At 38.0% G+C, this 12,035-nt stretch overlaps 1 protein-coding gene and 1 long non-coding RNA gene across 2 annotated transcripts in view; one reads left to right on the top strand and one right to left on the bottom strand.

Moving 5' to 3' along the window:
* The window catches only part of LOC308066250, a 600,281-nt gene that overhangs the window by 263,770 nt on the left and 324,476 nt on the right, over window positions 1-12,035 (bottom strand). The gene's annotated exons all lie outside the window — the stretch shown is intronic.
* The window catches only part of TMTC2 (transmembrane O-mannosyltransferase targeting cadherins 2), a 375,978-nt gene that overhangs the window by 41,490 nt on the left and 322,453 nt on the right, over window positions 1-12,035 (top strand). The window contains exon 4 of the mRNA XM_080393255.1: window positions 1-12,035. This exon is cut by the window's right edge and continues 28,285 nt beyond it. The gene's annotated coding sequence lies outside the window, so the exon portion shown is untranslated.

Raw genomic sequence — 12,035 nt, forward strand, 5'->3', positions numbered from 1 at the left:
ACTTTCCAGAAGAAGAGGTCTGAGTCAATCTGAAATGTGGACACAGTGGGATAACTGGAGCCATTTGACTGTTCATAGCATGTAGTTATACCTAGCAAGGAATCTGTATTTTGTATGTAGCAACACTTAAGGACCAGAAAAAGATGTAATGTTCCACTCAAGCCTACCTTATCTATGCAGAGGCTGAGATGGACTGTTTTCATGCTGACTGAGAAATCTGAATGTGACAGTTTCTCAGATTAAGATTTAGGAATATGACAGATGACATTTTTAATGGCATTTTTCAGCACATTGGCAACAGCCCTCATCCCAGAAGAGGAATGCTTCAGATACCAATTAAAGATTAATGCTCAATAAAAATTCTCTTTCCAAGGAAATTGGATAGACCATTGGATATGCTGTCTGCAGAAACACGTAATAGACCACAGTAACACAAGGCACAGTTTGGTTTTAAAAAATAAAAAAACAAGACAGGAAGGCTGCTTTTTATCTCATGGACATACATAAGCTGTAAAACTTCAAATTGCTCATGGAAGCCTTTTGGTGTATCACAGACTATATTTCATTCTACACAGGCAAGTGATAAAAAGTGTTTCACTATTCTGTAATACTGTGCCTTCTGCCATCAGTGTTTTATTACCGTACATTTCAGTTTCCATGAATCCTGAATTTCTGAGTTCTCTCTCACTTCTGAGTCAGGAAAGGTTGCCAGCTGAGTGACTGACCTTTAATTACGGACTCACTTCACGTTAGCAACTGAACTGCTAAAAGTCAATAGACAAATTAGAGCTTCTTTTGAACTGCTGGGTGACCTACATGTAAAGAATTCCATAAAGGCTAGGAACAGCTTATTCAGGACCAGTTTAACTTCCAGTTATGAAACTTGGGTGTTGCATGAATATGCAATTGTTTGCTTTCTATTATAGCCCAGAAAAGAAAAACTGGGAGGTGGTAAACTGAAGGAAAAGAATTATCAAGAGTATTTATGTTTTTGCATGCAAACAGTACTGAGGAAAAAAGTAATCAGAAGGTAAGAAAGTGTGTTGAAGCCACTGAGATGCTGTTCTGTTGTTCAAGACAGGTAGCTTTAGATAACTCATCAGCAGATGAGATGTTCAGGTATGTGTATGCACACCTACATTTGGGAAGGATATTGTCTAGCTGATAAAACTTTCTGAAAGGTTTAGCTGGGAACCAGATCCCCAAAAAGATACTGTGGTCAGGTCACAGATGGTTGTTTTCTTAGTCTTTATTAGAAGTGCTCATCACCAAACACACCTCTCAACTTGAAGTGTTATTCCACCACTCCTAGCTATTGTTAACTAATTGGTTTAGAATAGATTTCTACCTCGATGAACATTCCATTTAGATAAACTCTTAGTTTAACTGAAAGTACAAAATTCTAACCTGTGGGACCTGTCACAAAAAGGTTGATCTTAATTTAAAATGGTGAACGAAGTTCACAATTTTGAGTTAATTTAAGATGAACCAAAACAAGGAGTGGGAAGCTGACATAATAGACTTTGCATGGGTTACAAGTAGTTGTTGAAGGAAAAATGGGTGAGCAAATCAAGTGTGATTTTCTCATGTGACAAGCACTGCTGCCTCACCTAACTCAGCTGGGTTAACTGGAATAAAGAAATGCCATATAGAAGGGGAATTTTAGCTCAGAAGATGGGGTTTTGTATATGCCAACAAACAGAGATGCAGTCTACTTTTTTCCTTTTTTTTTTTTTATTTTTTTTATTTATAAAGGAGTAAAGGCTATGGAAGGGATTCACAGACTAAACTTTTAAACTTTTACTTCTGTTTTCTTGAAAGGTAGAAGGATTTGGCTGTGGGCTGAGAGACGCTGCTTCTATTTCTGTTCTTGCAGAATCATATGATAGACATTATAGTGTTTTAAGGCCAGACTCTGGACCATGAAATATCTCTGGAAAAGATCATAAGGGAAAGTTTCTCTTTTTGTATACATGTACATATCCCAAACAAAGGTGTGTAAATGTCTTGCTAATTCTCTACCACTGGTATACAGATGTTACAAATCATGTTTATGTTCATGAATATTCATTGCCTAAACAGTAGCAGGCAGGAGGAAGTCTGGACGGGAAGCTTAACAGGAACAGTCTTGCTATAATTTTTTTTTTAATTATTATTTTAAAAGTGACTTAAAATTTTCCTTAAGAAAATGTCTTTGTTGAGTTTAACTGTGAACACTTTTTTTTTTTTTTTAATTATTGGATGTTATTGAGGTTTTTTCCTTATTTAAGTGCAGACTATTAATAAAAAGTAACTGCAGTATCTTAGGGCAGTGCTTTTGCACTAACTTGTACAACATTTCATGGAAAGCCCTGAAGAACTTTGACTTGTATTCTGAAAGACAGAGGTAATAACAGTCATACATAATTTTGCTTACTATCCTGGTTAAACTATCCTCTAGTAGTGGTATGGAATGTTTGCAGTAAGTTTGACTACAAGTTTTTTTGGTTAGTTTTCATTTTCAGTTGTTGCTCAGGCAGTATTTTGATGTGAGTGGTGTCTTCCTAGTTATACCTTTGTACCAACACAACATGCCTTTTTTCCCTCTGTACCGCTTACAATGTGATATACCCGGTGCATGCCCAATCTGTGGACAGAAAGAAGTGCTGTAAAAACACTCCTTTCTTTCACTAAAGCCTGCTTTCTGGTTCTTTAAAGGAAATATTTCCTTATCTCTCCCTTATTGTGAACATTCTCTTTTTAAGAAAAGAAAACAAAACAGACAAATGCACAAGCAAACTCTATGTACAGCACAAACCTTGAAATTTTGTCTTTTTGTGCTGTCAACCCTCCGTTATGCCATAGAGCACACAGTTTGAGTAGGCTACGTCACAGCGCACACAGGGCCAGGGCTCCTGGGCCAGTCTTTCTCATGAACCATGGTGCAGCCTGAAATCATGTGGATGCAGCTTTGTCCCAGACAACATTTATTAGCTCTTTAGAAGTGCTGCATATTTGAAATCTCCTTTGAGGTCTTACAAGAACCTTGAGGAGGTGTCCTTGTTGTAATCTTTGAGGATTATTTTATACTGAATGAAATGGGGTTGGAGTTAAAGCACAGTTGAAGCGCTAACCTGCAGCCAAGCTGTGGAAACATTCATGCACCTCAAGCTCTTAGATGGGCTGGGAGTTTCAGGATTTAGAAATGGGCTTGCTTTTCCCCCCTTCTTTCCCTGGCTCCCTTGATTTTCTGTTTTGTCGCTTAGAAAGGGGAAAGGAACAGGTAGGAGAAGAAAGCTGGCAAATGTCAGAGCTGGGAATGTAAAGGGAACATCAATTCTTCACAATATTTTGATTTGAACAAAATTTTATTTAATTCTTTTTATTCCTGGGGCTCTACCAACACCAAATAACATTACCCAGACCTTGCATGACATAAAATGTGCCTGGAAAATGTACAGCATATGAGAAGATGTTTTTAATCTTGAGTCTATCGAAAGATCCTAGACAAATGTCACAGTCCCAGCTACTGAATCTGGCTCACCATTGGGTGGTGTCATACCTTCTGGGAAAGGATATAAATAACTTTACTGACTGGACAAGAAAAAAGAAAGGTAGCTTGGGAAAAGTCTTTTGTCCAGTAAGAGGGTGAAAATGATATTACTGTTTATATTGACTAGAGTACTCCCATCACCTAATACAACTGTCATTTCAGGTTTTTATAAAAACTAAAAAAGTCTGAAAGTTGCAAAATATGTGAGTGCAAATCATGGATCTGGCAAGCATCATCTTACTTTATGTCAAACTTTGTATCAGTCCTTGGTGTTCTAATATTGTACCAATACAGTTTTCAATCCATGGTAAGATTGTGAAGTGAGAGGGAGGGTTGTATGGAGGATCTGTGGGTTGCTGCTAAGGTGTTGATAGCATTTTGCATAGAGAAAATACTTTCTAGCATGCTTCTGTATCTTGTTGCATGTTAAGTCCTGGCATTTATAATTCAGAAATTAATAATAATTTTTGCATGAAATTAAATGACAGATAGTATATTTCAATTAATATGCACAATGTTCATCCTGGTAAAGAGTAGATGCAGCCAAACATCTGGAGTTACATAACATTTCAGCTGAAATTATACAGCGCCGTTATAAATCTGTGAAAGACACACATACGCTTTGATACAATGTTTTTTCTAGACTCAAGTCGCTTATTGTACAGCTAGTTATCTGAGACTGCCCTGAAGTAGTCCAAGCTATCATTGCAGAAAAAGTATTCTATGTTTCTGCAACAACACACATGCGGTTGTTGTGGTGCCCTGCTTTTGCTGAGCTTGCTGCGTCTGTAGCGCTGAACAGGCAGCAGGGGTCACCGCGCACCGAGCTCCACCAGCCTCCAAGCCTTCAGCTAGCAGCTGAGCCCCTAACCTTGGCTCAAATTGATCTAAACCTCCAAGAGTTATAGACAGCAAATGGCCTCGTATGGTGGGAGGAACATTTTAAGTGCTGCAGCAATAAGTGACTTCAGGAAAAAGAATACAAACATGAAAGTGATTGCAATTAACGATCATTTCAGGATGCTTGCCATGAATTTAAAACTTTTTTTGAAAAGTACTCGCTTAACTAATCATCCTATACTAGTCCATGTAATTTCTCCAGTGCCTCTGAAAGAAATTGTAAAGTGACTGATCCACACCCCTTAAAACTCATTAATAATGAAGTGAAATCCAAATGTGTTCATTTTAGCTCTGAAGTAGAGCTCAAGCTCCATGCTGAGTGTGATTACAAATATGTGAACTAGCATGATGTTAAGCACAGATGTCCAGCTGGTGAAGAAGAGGGTAAACTATGTTTACTAGCACATACACTCACAAATGTTGAAAACCTATGAATTCTATTGTATCTTGCCTTCTGAACAGTGTACAACTTCCTGCTTATACCATGATGTACTCAGCCTTGTTTGGATATTTCCATGGAGTGTTTGTAGAACAATTGTTCTCAGGCTAAGGACAACAGCTACCATAGGACTTTAATATATCTACATATTATATGGAAAATTCATGCCTTCATATCTTCCACTGTAAATTGTGTTTTGATGCTGTTACATCCATAACAATGGCAAAAGCATGTAGGTTTATCTATAAAATGGATAGGATGGCATCTGGAGTTCCTCTGAAGCCAATAGAAGCTATATTGACTTAACAGAACTGCAATTTCTACCTTATTCTTTCCATGGATGATACATTTGTATTAAACCTTTATTATTCCCTTTTTGAAGTCATTATTTCAACATTAGAACATTTTTTTGTGGTACCATGTAAATGTACTGAAACACATACTCAATTTTGAGTAACTTTGAGCAAGTTTGAGCATAGAGAGAATTTGCCCCATAAAATTAGGTAAAATGAGCTTGGCAATTTTAAGAAACAGTGAATAGAAAAGGAAGGTTAAATCACTGTAGTTGCACTTTATTTCCCTCAGTGTTATGTTAGAAAATAATTCCTGATTTTGATATTATGCCAGTTTCAAAGTATAGTGTCCAATATACTGTTTTCATTATGTTTTGTTTAAAGGGGGGAACTCAATGATTTAAATGCAATAGCCATGAAAATGTTGTTAACACTAAGTTGTCCAGGTCTTATGTTTTCTGAAAATACTGAAGCATTTTGTATGTAATCTCTTCTAATTCTTTTGATTGAAGAGGCTTTTTCGTGTTTTTTTAAACAGACATAAGATGAAAGATCAAGCTTGACTGAAGTCAAGGTGTGGCTTCATCTCATAAACATGATGAAATTGCAAGTGCAGCTGCAATTCTGTCCTTAGGCTATGTTGTGTTTTGCCACTGGCACAGAAGCACAGCAGTCAGGCTGAAGGAGAGGGAGTGACCAAGCACTGAGGAGCCTTGAGGGAGTAGTTGCAGAGATGCGGAGATTAACTTTGAGATTTGTAGCTAATTTATGAAAGTTATTTTTAAAAACTATTTGTGTGTGAGGCGTTTTAAGAAAGAGAGTGACAGCTTCATATCTGTTCTGTGGCTGAGAGCAGAAGGATGCAACACCTAATGGCTGGTAACAGTTTGGTTCCACCCTCTCTGAACTCCTGTCTCCAGTGGTTTTCCTTTGGCCATAGCAGCAACCCCAGGTTGCACACTGCTGAAACATTCCTTTAAATGAAGGTAAAGCTGGGATCAGCACAAAGTCTGTTAACAATCAGTTTAAACTTGTAGAAATTAGCTAGTGGGATCTCTCTCCTAAAAAAGAAAGGTGAGGGAGAACACATCTATTTTTCCACTGAAAAACTCTGATTGGATATCTGCTATATGCACATGGGATCTCCACACAGAGGTTCTCTTCTTTAAGTGATAGGTTGTCCTACACGCTCATTTGCTGACAGGGTTGACAGGAGGAGACATGGTTCCTAGAAGGGGATTAAAGAAAGATAGGACAAGCTAAAGGAGAAGTGAATTGGATGGGGCTTAGGGAAATGGCAAGCATCCATTCCAGCCACAATTGCTTTAGGGTTCTGGTATTATTATTTCTGCTCTGCCTCTTTGGGCTTTTATTAAGGTCACGCAGAGCCAGAGGAAATCCCATACAGTGCAGGTACAATACAGCAACGTTACCAATAAGCCAGAAAGCTTGCCTGAGGCCAAAGCAAGCAGGAATAGACACAGTCAGCTTCTTAAGGATTTGAACAAATTAATAGTGCAGTGCCCTTTTTGGACTGAGGAAAACCCTGGCCCTCCAGTGGGAGAGGCTGCATCTCTACAGAGGTCCTCATCAAGTCTTCTTCTAGAACTCTCTTTTGAGGACTGTAGCATGGAAGGGGATGATGTGGTCCAGCTGTTGCAAAACATAATAATAAAAAAATATTGATAACTAATCTGATGGGACAAATGCAGTGGAATGCCACAGAAATTAAATTAATCTTTCTGATAAAATCAATATTTTAAAAAATTATAGAACTAATTGTAAAGATACCTAAAATCAGTCTAAAGAATTTAATGGAGAAATATGCCCATTCTGCTAAAAATGTATGCTAATTCCGTACTGACTATAGCAGGACTTTTCTGTAAGTAGAGAAAAAAGGCTAATTCACAAATTATCCTTCACCCTTATGACAGTTCTTGTACTGCTTAAAATTTCCTATAGTTTCACCCTTTCTCCCCAAACTAGACAATATTAATGCATTCTGTATTCATTTACTATACATTCCATCTAGCCCATATAGACTTTATAATATTTGCAGGCAGAACATTCTATTTAACTAGCAATCTAAAGTTTCACAGCTCGCCAAGAAAACAAAAGGTTTTTGAGTAGCAGAGATTAAAAAGAAGAAGAAATCCCAGAACTGTAAATTGTAAAACTTTACACCTTTCAGCTGCCAGCTGTAATCCACAAGGAGACAGTGTTCTTAGCTCCTAGGAACATAGACTGGGCTATTTTTTAGCAAATATTCTTCTTGTTTCTTCGGAAAGGGAAGACAGAAGTCCCAAACCCCAAAAGAACCCCTTACGTATAGAGTGCATTAACACTGATGAGGAGTTATTTTGTCCTTGAGTGTGGAAGGATTGTGGTGATTTGATAAGATCTGTTAAGATTACATTTTGCTTGTTATTACAGTTGAAATATAACAGCTGAAATGTTACACAGGCTAAGTCAGACTAAGCCTGAGAGGATTTTCACAATGTAGCATTTACATAAGATAAGGACATGGTGGTTTCTGGTTCTTTCTAACTGAAATAAAGTTATCTTAATATTATCACATTATCTTAAATCAGCTTATTCTGTAAGATTAAATGTATTTGTTTTAAATATATAACAAGGTTTATTTAAAAAACCCTATTTCTTAATGATTTTAATAAATTAGCAGCAGACAAGAAACTGCAGTCCAGTTAAGATTCCTCAGGTTACAGCTACCTTGCAGAAGTGAAGCAATGGCATTCAGCACTGAGGGATGCTGGGCAGCACACAGCACATTGCTGTACTGAGACCTTCAGGAAGGAAAACTGTGTCCTCTTCTGAGTAAATGAGAGGTGCAACAGCTGCCTCTTGTTTTCCTTTAGCAAAGAAACAATGAGAAACTATTTGGGCAAGTCCAGGAGACCACAAATTTAAGAAGTGCAAGAAGGGGAGGGAGAGAATGGGGAGACACAGGACAGATTACCACCGTGTGTACCTCTTTGTCATGTGTCGGTCTGCCTGTGTCTTTGTAATGAGAGAGAGGAAAAAGGAAGAAAGAAGCACAATAAATACCAAAGAATCAGTCGAGGGTCAAATCTGAAGATGAAATAGGCTCAAGTGCAGAGCTTTGAGGAAAAACTGGAAGAGAAGAGAGAAAAAAAGCCTTTTGAGCAAACCTGGGTGACAGCATGTTCCTTGCTGCTAGCTACTGTTTATAAAAAAATGTCTGGTTCCATCATGAGTTTGTTTTCCTAGTGAAAATATCCCAGAGAATCCTCTATATTAACTACTCAGGGCAAACAGAATAACAGTGTGAACCTAGTCTCGTAACCCTTGCAGTTCATTAGACCTTGGAAATAAAAACGGTATTCTTGACAACACCAAATATGTGCACTAGACAGAAAAAAGGCTTATTTATCTGTGTTCACTTGTTTAGAAACAGTGGTTATTTATTCAACAGTTTCTTGATTGTGTCTTTTAATTGCAGCCCTGTAGTGACTTGATTTTGATTTTGTTGGCAATTTCTTCCACGTCCATTTCTATGGGACATACTTAGGTCCTCTCTCTAGTCCTGTCTAGAATAGAATCACAAAAATAATAATTCGTGTTTGCTCCATTTATGCTGTTTGCATGCATTACAGTGCTCCTCTCTTTCACACTTACTCCCTTTTTGATTGGTACTATAAAACAGTTCTACAAAATTAAATAGAAAACAAATCACTTGTATTATGGAAGAACTCTATGAAGTCCCTGGACTTAGTCTGCTTTAATTCAGATTCACATGGGTAGGTTTAGTGCTAGGCAAGTCTGTGAGTAGAATTAGAAGAGAGATACTTCCTTAAACCACACTTTAAAAATTATCATCTCTTCATCTGTGGTTTTCAACATGGCTGTCATTTTATGACATTTTCTAGTTAGGAAAGGGAGGCAAGAGTCATATGGAAATCTGCTTTTACTTGTGGTTCTTCTGGTCTGAAGCAAGCCACAGGAAAACTGAAGTAGTAAACACAAGAGAAAGTGGTGTCTGTGAGTTAGGCTTGTGTTAAGCTGCAGTTACTTGGTTTGACGGGGGATAAGCACATGAAATGTAAGATCCAAAGGAGACTTCACTAGATAGTGCTGGAGTTTCCTTTCTGAAATTCTGTGAACCCAATCCCCTTACAGCGCTTTGGAGAGAGGTCATTAAAAAGAACAAACCTCTTCACTGGGCATGGAAGGTGCCTTTTCCCTTTTAGCAGCCCACAAGATGTGGCTGAAAAAAAGGTAACTCCACCATCCAGAAGCCTGGCTCTCCATAATGCCAGCATTTTGTAAAAAATACTTTCCTTGTAGACCGTGAGCAAACCTGTCAGCAATGTTCTAATACTGGAATACAATACTTTACAGGTATCAGATTTTTATGCTAATTTCCCATCAGTATCGCTCTAAGAGAAGGTACGCTACATTAAGTGTAAGCCCTAAAAAGCATGAGCCAAAATATCACGTAAATCCCATGTCAAAGCCAGCTAGGCAGAGAGGAAGTATCTCCTGGCAATAGTAAAAAGAAATCTGAGAGAGACCTAGATTTCAAAAGACTTCAGGATAGTTATGCTTTCCACATTTTAATCTTTTCTGACACAACAGAACCACCCTCCCTGCCATCACATTTCATCATTGAGTTTCTATGGCAGGAAAACAGCATATAGAAGAGCTCTTATCCGCTAGCTGAAATCATGGATAAAGGAGCTTAAACTGGAATCTCTTAGGACCATAAGTATTCTTCTACTTAGATACTAAGCAAAGCTCTGGAGATTGTATTAATTTTGAAATAATTTTGATAAGAAGCTATACGTGTTTTATAGAAAGCATTTTTAACAAGTTAACTAGATTTGTGAGGGCTGGGGAAAATATGCTTTGCTTAAAGTTTGCCAGGCTTACCAGTTCAGCAAGAGCTGTTGAACATGTTGCTTTAATAAGTGACCACTCCCACTCAGCTCAGTAAAAAAGTCATTATTTCTCCGTTTATCCTCTGTCTCTCAAAGGCAAAACTCCATCTAAGTTTAAAAGCTTAATTAATTTATAATAATTACTATTACCCTTGCTTGTTGTGACTATTATTTACTGGCTATATAGATAACTTATACACTATTGAAATTTATGGTGTGCAAAACTGCTGTCAATTGAGATACCTACAGTACTTTGAGTGACGAAGAGCCAGAGGAAAAGGGATGTGACAGACAAACATGGTCAAAGGCAAGGAGACTGATATACTTTTCCTGATTTATGCAGTCGATACAATTTAAGGGTTAATTTGCTCATGTAACAACAGTTTTTACGTATTTTCAAATACAGCCTTACTCAAAATACTTTCAATTCGTCAGTAACTATGCTTCTGTTCCACTTGCTTGATCCCCACAAACTGATATATTATAGCTACATTTTAGAAGTGACCCTGTTAGGAATTTTTCATCTTTTCAAGAAAAGGATATAAAAATTGCTGTATATGCATTCTGGAGAATTTCAGTGTGACATGCCAAAAATACAGGTGATTGTTTAATGATATTTTATTAGTGTTTCCAGTATGTGAATATCTCTTATTTTATTCAAATGAAGCATGTTGTCATGCTAATTTTTTTTAACTGTCCATTGTTAAGGTTTTTTCATTAGGTTTTCTAGGGTTATGTGTTTCCTCTTTTCCTACAATTCTTGGTAGTTATGAGATAAACTTGCAGGTTACTGCAATATCCTGCTTGAATCCTGAACATGAAAATAGTCCTGGTTCTTTCATTTTCTCCACTTTTGCAAACTGGGCATGGGTAGTTTAAGAGTAGTCAGTATATCTTCTTTGAATTTTTTTTTTCTTTCTTTTCCTCCTGTTCTCAACAGTGTAGTGATCTAACACTGTCAGCTTTATAACCATTTTGAGCACGGATGCCTCTTCCTCCTTTCTATTTTATCATGTATCTTCTCCAAATGTTTTGGAAGCACTCAGTAAAGCCCCACAATATCCCTTTTTCGAAGACTTACTGGACGCAGGTTCTCAAGCTGGACATGTTTTGTATGGATGCTCAAGTGCTTTATTGCATTTCCTTCTCTTCCTTTTTCCTCCTTTAGTTCACCTGTGGCCCAATTTGATGCGCTTTTGTTTGGCCTCATTACACTGACATTTGTATTTTATGGATGTTTTCCTTTGATGATGACTGTGAGATGAGTAGGGTTCCTAATGAAATGTACATCAAAGAGTTCGTTCACTCACGGATGTTCTTTAGAGAGATAAGGGGAACATATCTTGAAAATTAAATTTAAATTACTCATGAAAAGGCTTAAGCTGCAGACTACTCATCTCAGTGAAACTTCTGGCCAATGCAAAGGGCCAGCTGGAAGAGAGAGCCAGGATTAGCCCATGTGAGTGGGAAGATGGAAGGGGTTAGTCAGTCCCTTCCACAGCCAAGAGCTTTAGTGGGAGATTTTCACGCCCACTGTCATCACTCTTCCCTCTCCCAACCTCCTCCTGCTATCCCTTTTTCCTTGGGCTCTTTCCAGCCACTACCACCTTTTTCTCAAGCAGCAGAAGCCAGCAAGCCTTAGGCGTGTTTGCCCTTCTGGTTGTCCTCACTCTGCCTTGGCCCACGTGCACCATCACCCCTGTGGAGTGCTGCCTCCCTGCACAGCTCACCCTTTGCTTCAGGGTGCCCCTTTCTTCAGTTGCTTCTTCCTCCCATTCCGTTTGCCCTGTGATTTGTTTTCACCAGTTGTAGTTCTCATTGACACAAACTCTTCTTTACATTTCCCCTGGCAAAATAAAGGATTCACTGTGTGAGTAAAAATGAATACCTGAATGCATGTACATGAGACACAGTGAGAGGAGAAAGAGACAAGTAAAGGACAAGGAAAGCTA

This window comes from Falco punctatus (assembly GCF_963210335.1).
Source record: "Falco punctatus genome assembly, chromosome: 6".
NCBI classification, from domain to species: domain Eukaryota; kingdom Metazoa; phylum Chordata; class Aves; order Falconiformes; family Falconidae; genus Falco; species Falco punctatus.